This window comes from Stegodyphus dumicola, chromosome X2 (assembly GCF_044657685.1).
Source record: "Stegodyphus dumicola isolate Sdum_Otavi_A_Nest chromosome X2, ASM4465768v1".
NCBI lineage: Eukaryota > Metazoa > Arthropoda > Arachnida > Araneae > Eresidae > Stegodyphus > Stegodyphus dumicola.
The window spans coordinates 99,944,468-99,954,133 of record NC_140781.1 but is presented as its reverse complement, the minus strand read 5'-3'; the positions used below and the strand labels follow the sequence as shown (position 1 = coordinate 99,954,133).

Genomic DNA, 9,666 nt, shown 5'->3' with positions numbered 1-9,666 from the left:
AGCCAGTTTCCTTTAGAATGCCGCCGAACGGTAAAGTCGCTGAACATTGGTAGTTCGGTCCGAGGTTCGAATCCCGTGAACGGACTAGCTGCATGGGCGTTTTCGTGGTTTTCAGCATGTGTAACGAGTATACGAGCCAATTTCCCTTAGAAAGTCCTCCACGAAGGCATCCCTCCCTTTAGGCAAATAGCCCTAGTGTGCTTTGCCGTAATCACAATAAACCAAACCAAACTTTTAGAATGTCCTCCAAGAAGGCATCCCTTCCCTTAAGCAGCTCTCAAGGCTTTTCCGTAATCACATAAACCAACTATGACGAGTCATAATGGTCTGAGAAATAAGGCCACCGAGGATAAATGAACCATTCCGCCTTATATTCTAACCTCTTTGAAGCATGCCATAGAAACCCACACGGATAATAACCACTTTTACGCCAACAGAACACTTTTAGCTGCCGCTCAGCAACGCCGTGCACCACCTCAGCGCACTATTTAGACTCATAAATTTTATTATAAAATCTGCTTACAGGGCCGGATAAAGGGCGATTGGGCCCAATCGGGCCCCGCATTTGAAAGGGCCCCGCGTTACCATCAAAATGAACAAAAAAAAATTCGAAATTTAAAGCAAATTGCTTTTGACGATAATGGATAAATTATGAATTATTCACATAATTAAAAATACATTTATTTTAAGTTCGCATTGCTGGATGAGAGTTATTAATGTGTTTATTATTATATAATATATACTTTATAAGATAGAAAAGTGAAGACGCAAGGAAATTAGATTTTCAAACAATTTTAGAAGAATTTACAGAACAAAAACTTAGAATTATGTTAATTCATGTATTCATATTCGGTGATGTAAATTTATATTCAATAAATGTTTTTGTATTTTGAACATTTTTATTTTTTAATTTATGTAGAAGTTTACCTGTCTGATGATCCATGACATTTGATATATATATATATATATATTAAATTTTATTTAAATGTTTAATATAGAGAGAGGGCCCCCCCCCCAAAAAAAAAATCCACCTATTCGATCTGGGCCTGTCTGCTTAGTTCGATCCCCGCTGCCTGCCTAACATTTCTGCCAGGTGTTTTCAAATGATCATGTATGAAATGTTAAATACGTATCTCTCAGCAATTTCCCTTGTGAAGAAAGATATTCATAAACAAAAATCTGATAAATGATCAGATTAATTACAATCGTGCGCATTACATTAGTCAATTTAGCGCGTATTACTCAAATTAAAGCCTAAAATTAGCGCGTTCATTGCCAATTAAAAAATGAAATTAAAATGAAAAATAATGCGGAATTGAAAATAGAATTAATTATGCCAAGCAAATTGATACAAGCAAGTAAATATACAAAAAATTAAATTAATTATGATAGGACATTGATGCAACAGGTAAGCAAAATAAAAACAATTTGAATTATGAATAATCAACTCTTAAGCAAGTGAGATCAATCAAGATGGCGGATAAAGAGCTTGACGCGTTTTACACGTCTCTTGAAAAACATTATGATACTATCAACACAGCACTTGCATCTAAGTGTAATATGAACGGTGAGCTGCGTGAACATGCTAGGACGGCTTTGGGTGAGTTAAAATCTCTTATAATTAAAAATTTTGAAAGATTACAATCTGCTAATTATCGCGAAGCTTGTGTGGCAAGTTTGAAGACCTCTGTTATGAGACCTTCTTATGCTGAGGTGGTATCGCCATCTAGGGGAGAAAATGTAAACAAACAGTCAAATGCTTGTAATTTGCTTGTTTCGGCAGCTGCTGGATTGGAAAACTTTACATCCCTTGATGTTAAAAAACTTTTGAAGGAAAAAAAATTAATCCGACAGAAAAGAAATTAGGTATAAAAAATATTAGGACGATTTCGAATAACAGAATTTTAGTGCAATGCTCTTCCTCAACTGATCGTGATAAACTAAAAGATGAAATCAACAACAAACCTGAACTAATTTCTTCTCTTCCAAGACAGAAAAATCCTGCTCTACTTATTAAAAATGTGCCAAATGAAATTGATGATAAAGATGTATTAACTGTTCTCTTTGATCAAAATCCTGACATTTTTTATGGTAATGAATGTATTAATGACATGAAATTCTGTTTTACTCTTAAAAAATTCCAAAACTCAAAGCATATCGTTGTCGAAATGAAACCCGAGCTATACAGAAAATGCCTACCTTTGGGGTATTTGCATTTTGACTGGTCGGCTTGTAAAGTAGAGGAATTTATCATAATAAATAGATGCTTTAAATGCCTTGGCTATAATCACAAAGGAGCTAACTGCAGAAATTCTGTTGCTTGCTTTAAATGTGCAAAAGAACATAAAAGTGAGCACTGCCAAACTCAAGAAACCCAAGCTTGTGTAAATTGCATTCGTTATAATAGCAAAATCAAGGATGTTGGCAAGAAAGTTGATGTTTGGCGGAACAGGTTAAGTAAAGTGACCATAAGCCTTTCTCGGAAAATTGTCCTTCTCACATTTTTATGAAGAATAGAATAATTTCTCAAATTAATTATGGCTAACTTTCCCATTTCTGTTCTTAAAATTATTCAACTAAATCTTCATCGTTCGAAAATGGCTACTCAGCAGCTTGTTTTAAATATGGAAAATTCTAACATTGATATCGCTCTTGTTCAAGAGCCTCACTCTTATAAATGCTCTCTTCCCAACTTGCCTTCCTCTTACCGGGTTTACTTTGATGCTAATAGTGATACCATTAAAGCTGCTATTATTTTGCGAAATCAAAAGCTGTCTACTCTGCTTGATATTAATAATCTTGATTATAATATGGTGTTTATTCATGTTACTCTCAATACTCAAGATTTTATCTTTTTTTCCTATTATTTTGAACCTAATAGAAATATCGACTTGGATCTGCATAAAATTAATGTAGCATTAGCTTCAAAAAATTGTAATAGATTGATTTGGGCTATGGATGCCAACAGCAAATCTGAAATTTGGCATAGTCCAGTTTCAGATTCTCGAGGGGTTAAACTTTGTGAATTTTTAAGTATAAATAATTTGTTCGTTCTAAACGAAGACTGTGGTCCTACTTTCTGTAGTACTCAAGGTTCAAGCTATATTGACATTACGGTTGTGGGATCTGATCTTCTTGCAGATATTTTGTGTTGGTGTCAACCAGACTATGAATCCCTTTCTGATCACTGTGCGATTGAGTTTGAACTTTCTGTAGCTTCTAATAACACTTTCTATGACAGAAAAAACAGCAAAACTGTCTTCAGTGTAAAGAAAGCTAACTGGAATATTTTTTACAATGCATGTAAGCAGTCGATTGATGAGTTTTCGCAGTTTATTGAGTGCTGTACGGATAAGCATGCATTAAACTCTCGAATAGAAAATTTTGTCTCGATTCTCTATAACGCATCTAAGGCTTCCATGCCTCTAAAAAAGTCACGGGTTCATAAGGTACCTTGGTGGACTACTGAAATCGATTGTATGAGAAAACAGGTTAACGCTGCTAGACGTAGGTTTCAACGAAATCGTAACCCTACTCTTAGAGAGTTATATAAACAAAAATATCTTCACTTAAGGCATAGTTACAGTTTAAAGCTCCAGGATGCAAAGCTTAAGTCTTGGAGAGAATTCCTAATGAGTATAAATGAAAGGAATGTTTGGAAAAAAATATATACGAATGGTATAAAGAAAAATTTTATGAAAGGAATTGAAGTCAGTGGAATTTATCTCCCATCTGGTAATTGTAGAAACTCGCTTGAAGAAACTGTTAATGAGGTTCTTAACAGAAGCTTTCCCACGGACCATTTTAGCACGGATAATTCGTTTCATAGAATGATTAGGGCTGAAGCTTCGTTAAATTATGTTGCTAATCCAGATCCTCCATTTACTATGTCAGAAATTAATAGTGTTATAGAAAAACTTAAATGCAATAAAGCTCCTGGTCTTGATTCTATTTCAAACGAAATTTTGAAGCAAGTTCATAGAATGTTTCCAAATTTATTCTCCAAAATCTTCAATACTTGTCTGAGGCTTAGTTCATTTCCTCGTTGCTGGAAAACAGCGAATGTCGTTTTAATCCCTAAGAATAGTGGTCCTCGTATCCCGCATTTAGATAACTTGAGATGCATTAGTCTTCTTCCCAGTTTAGGAAAATGCCTAGAAAAGCTGTTTGTTAATAGAATTACCTGATTCTTGCATAATAAAAAACTGCTAAATAAAGCACAGTTTGGTTTTACCCCTCATAAGAGTTGTGAAGAGGCTCTTTTGTACTTAAAAGACATAGTGGACGAAGGTAAGAAGAGAAATTTACACACAGTTTTAGTGTTTCTTGATATCAAAGGTGCTTTCGACCACGCCTGGTGTCCTGGGATACTTGTTTTTTTAAGGAAAGCTGGTATTCCGTGTAATATTTACCACCTTATTAAAGATTTTCTGCATGACAGATCTGCATTGCTCTCCCTTGGCCACGTTTCTTCCTCCCGCATTTTGGAAAGAGGTTGCCCTCAAGGCTCGGTTTCCGGACCTTTATTGTGGAATTTAATTATGAATGATCTACTCAATAGACTCTCACATTGTCCGAGTTGTAAAACAATTGCTTTTGCTGATGATCTACTAATTTGCATTCAAGAGAAGTGTCCCATTACTCTCTTTAATACGGCTCAAAACACCCTTACTATTATTTCCAATTGGTCCAGAGAACAGAAATTGGAATTCAATCCTAATAAATCTAAAATTATGATTATTAAAAGAAAGCATGCCAGCTATACAAACCAACAACTGTACTTGGATAATACCTTACTCGAAACGGTGAATGAAATTAAATATTTAGGCGTTATTCTTGATCATAAGTTTTGTTGGAAAAATCATATTATGTATTTATCCAATAAGTGTGAAAATATACTTAGAGGACTTAATCGTGTCTCATGCAATACTTTTGGTTTAAAAGTTAATGTTATTGATATGATTTATAAGCAGGGTATTGTCCCCTTTATTTGCTATGCTTCTAGAGTGTGGGGAACAGCTTTAGAAAAGAAGATTAATTCCCGTATACTTCGCAGAATTCAAAGAAGAATTTTACTAAGAGTTGTGCGGGGCTACAGAACAATTAGCTATGAAGCCTGTTTCGCAATTTCAGGATTTCCTCCGATTGACCTTCATGTTTTGAATGACAAAAAGTTTAAAGATACCATCAGCAAATTTATGTTCGATGCCAAGGTGTTGTTTGAAGATCTTCCTCATCCTGCCAATCGTTTGCCAATTCAAACTATCATTTATGACAATTCTGTTGATGATAATTTCCCTGTTGTGTGTTATACAGATGGCAGTAAGATTAATAATCGAGTTGGATTAGCTTATGTCGTTTTCCATAATGGTTCTGAACTGGAATACAAACTCTTTAGAATTCCCAATGAATGCAGTGTTTTCCAAGCCGAATTACTGTGCATTAGTGAGTCAATTAAGTGGATATCTAACAACTGTTCGCTAAGTGCTAAATTTCTTATTCGCACTGATTCTCTTTCATCCTTATTTTCTCTTAGGAATATCTTCTCATATAATAAATTAATTGTGACTTCCCATGCTCTTCTTAAAGACCTTAATAATAAAGGTGTTGATGTTATCTTCTCTCATGTACGTGGCCACACTGGCAATCTAGGAAATGAACGGGCTGATTGGTTGGCAAAACAAGCTACACATCTTCAAGTAATTACTCCAATGATACTTCCTAAGTCATTTTACAAGAACAAAAGTAGGGATGATACAATACTCGAGTGGAATGAACTATACAGGAATTCTACTACTGCCTCTTTGACTAAACTATATTTTCCTTCCATTCCTCACAGACTGAATAATAAACACTTTTTCTGCAATTTTGAAGTTACTCAATTTCTAACTGGACATGGTAAATTCAATTCATATCTGAAGAGATTTAGATTATCTAGTACAGACTTGTGTTCATGCAGTTTCGGGGGAGTACAAAATGTCGAACATTTGTTGTTCTATTGTTCAAAGCTCAAGGAAGGACGAAAGGAACTCATTTCTAAGTTAAACTCTGTGAATATTTCATTTCCTCCCCCTCTTCATGTTTTTGTTCAACATAAAATGGCTTTCTCTTTTTTCTGTAAATTTATCTCTTACGTATCATCTGTGAATTTGTAAGTTTATTTTATTTTGTGTTGTGTTGTTGTATTTGTTTGTTTTTTTTTACTTACCTCTGTAAGCCTTGTGTAATACTATGTGGTGCACAAGGATTTAAAATTTTCAATTAAAAAAAAAAAAAAAGCAAGTAAGAATATTTTTTCCGAGCAGTCTAATTAATAACACTAAATTTTAAAGAAATAATTAAAATGTAAATCTGAAAAGCGGCAAATTAATAAATAGTAGTTAGTTAGCCTATTCAGTAAGTACTAAATTAGATATACTACTTTTGCTGAGTTAATACACAAAATAGATATTTGCATATATGTCAAGGAAACTGTTAAGACTGGAAATTAGCATGAATTTTTTCTAAATAATAGTAATAGGGCTTATGTTAAGAATCATAAGCCAAGATAACTTCTTGAATATCACTTTGTTGAAGGTAATAGTTTCAGAAAAGATTTAAGAAATAACTAGTGTAAAAGTGTATATTGAATAAAGGAAAAGAAAAATTTAATTTATATATACTATCCGCAAGAACTGTTCTTTTGTTCTTATGTAATCGAAAGTTACATATAAAAATAATTAATAAGGAACTAGTATACTCATTAGCAATGTCAGATTAGACACGCTACATCTTTGAACTTCAAAAATCCACAAAAAATATATTTTATTGAATTTTACTGATACATTTCTCTCTTTCAGTTTTTGCCATAGAGGCGTCTTCGATTCAAATATTTACATTCGAATTCCAGAGTTAATTTTTAAAAAAACACGTTATTACACGCCAAGAAAAATATTTCTAAATATTTTTTTCTTACTCTTTAAGCCTTATTTTTTCTTTGAGACTGTCGCCCTCGTGGCCCAATGGATAAGGCATCGGTCTCCTAAACCGGGGATTGTGGGTTCGAGTCCCACCGAGGGTACGTAAGTGTATGATTTTTCTAGCATTTTGTTGTCATACAGAACAGTATAACGGGAGCAGTTAGCTCATTATTTTGTTTTTTAGAGCCAGACGTTATACCTCTATCTCTCCAAGTTTTACGTTTTCATACTTTTCAGTACCAACCGAATTTTCGTTTATCCAATAAAATATTCCTTTAATTGAAAAGGATTTGTATCTTTTTCAGTATATGCATTATAAAGTATGGTTTATGCTGCTCTTCCTAGCAAAATAGCTGGAGTACAATTCATTTCAAAGTTGCATTGTTTTAAGAATAACAATTCTTCAACAGGGAAAATTATGGTTTATCTGTCTGTCTGATTAGCGATAATTTATTTTAATTAAATTTTCTTCATCCAGAAAGTCAATAGAAAACTATTAAAAAAATTATTTCATTAATTAATTCGCTATTTCCTTTAAATTTTTATCTTTATTCTTGGCTTTGAATCAATAAAATATCATGCAGATTTAGGTAACTGTATGAGCATAGACGAAGAAAATAATTAATAGTTAACACAAACGTCATGTAAGATCGAACATTTTACTAAATATTGTACATACATAAAATAGGCAAAAAAATGAAACCTTAATTTCGCGTATTTCCAATATAAGTGAGCTTAGTCCCTTCAATAATCAACAGGAGAAAAAAAAGGGCACTCAGTACCCTCGGTGGGACTCGAACCCACAATCCCCGGTTTAGGAGACCGATGCCTTATCCATTAGGCCACGAGGGCTACGCTAAATTGAATGATCCACGCTATAAATGTTATTATTAGAAAGCGAGTAATATTATTATACACAAGTTTCTATCTTTTGAAAGCTGAACTAATATATTTTATGTATACGTTTTATTATAACATTCAACTTCTAGTAAAACAATAGAAAAAGAATCGAGAATTACATCAGTAAGGCTCAATAAAAGCTTCTTTTTTCTGCTCTTGAAAGTGTAGCCTCCGATTACTGCTGATTCATACGAGCTAAAAATCAACAGCAATTTGTCTAGTACAATGTATTTTACTTTTCTTTTCCGTAACTGAAAACACTTTGAGCTGTCTTCTGTATTGGAGACACACTTGAAATCTTGGATTAATTCTTATCGTTAAAGAAAATAAATACTCACCTTATCTACCTTTTCCTTACTTTGTTTTGCTGCTACTATTTACAGATATCTCTTCTGCTTTGGATTTATCAAATGATAGCCAACTAAAGAAGTCCTTGTCGCTTAACCAGTAACACTTAGTGTGTTTACTATTAATTAATTTGCAACTTTTGCCTTTCTTTCATTCTAAGTATTATTCTTTAACTTTAATTTATCTTATTATATTTATATGCAAATTTTCCTTTACTGACTGGATTAAGTCAGGGATTAATTTCAAAAATTAGAAGAGCTGGAGTCCTGTGGAAGACTGGCAGCAAAGATAGATAAAATGAAATAAATAAAATAAATAAATAATGAATAATAAAATTTAAAATACTAATTAATTAACTCAAAGAAAAACACTTAAATAATAAATTAAAATATTGGAGTGTATCTCCCCTATTTCGATATCAGGCATTAATCACGGTACCACGGGCAATGACGGAATTTAAGCTCTAAATTGCTTGGAAAATCCGTGACAGATTACCATGGAATGCGTGAGAGATGATAGTCAAAAAAAAATATCTATCACGCTTGCATGATCAAACATTAAACTCCTTTTGCTTCTGTTACTTGCTATAGCTGCTGTATAAACTTTTCAAATGTTTTCGCGAGAAAAGAAAAACTGGCTAAAAGTCAATTTTTGTTTCAAATTTCATATACTGTCTTTCATTAGCATTTTATGACACAAAAATTTGTGAATTAAAAAAAAAAACTCCTACTTTTATTCTTTAAAATAAAGAGAGCTCAGGCAAACATTTATGTTAAGAAGGAAAAAAAATAATTCGAAATTTCTTCTTAAAAACCAGCTAAACGTCAATTTTATTTTTAGAGTAGGGCTGGGGATGGGTGATATGTTTGCATACCATACCTCATTAATATATTGCAACAGAAATTTGCTATAAGATCTTTAGATCCAATAGAATATACTATATATATCTTAGTTGGAATCTTAAGGAAAATGCTATATTTATCATGCTTTAATCTAAAATTATTTATTAAATTTAACATTTTCTGTGGAGAAATGAGATTAAGTTACACAGAAAGAAAAAAAAAAAAAAAAAAGAGAGAGAGAGAGATTCTCGTATAATGTAAGAATTAGATAAGATAAAGGGATTTAAAAAATTATTCTCTTTTTAAAAAGGCAATGATAATTACCTCATTCTATTCCAAGCAGAGATTCTGCGAGATCTGAAAATTATTTTAGAGGGAGAAAAAATTTATTTAAATCCAAGATGTTACTTCACACATTCACTTTATTAATAATTTGATTTGTGTAACATTTAAACGAAGAGAAATAGTTGATTTATTTTCTTTAATATACTGCATTATTTAAGGGGGGGAATTCTAAAAAATCGTAATTTTAGGTAAAATAAATTATGAGTACTAGCATAAGGTTTATAATAATACGTTAATAATGAGACGAATATATTGCTCGCTAAGTTTCCTTC

At 32.6% G+C, this 9,666-nt stretch overlaps 2 non-coding genes across 2 annotated transcripts; one reads left to right on the top strand and one right to left on the bottom strand.

The window, feature by feature from the left end:
• The first annotated feature begins 6,987 nt into the window (after positions 1–6,987).
• Positions 6,988–7,060, top strand: TRNAR-CCU (transfer RNA arginine (anticodon CCU)). The gene has a single exon. It is a non-coding gene; the product is annotated as a tRNA-Arg (tRNA).
• A 678-nt stretch (positions 7,061–7,738) lies between these two features.
• On the bottom strand, positions 7,739–7,811 carry TRNAR-CCU (transfer RNA arginine (anticodon CCU)). Its single transcript has one exon. It is a non-coding gene; the product is annotated as a tRNA-Arg (tRNA).
• Between the last annotated feature and the right edge of the window lie 1,855 nt (positions 7,812–9,666).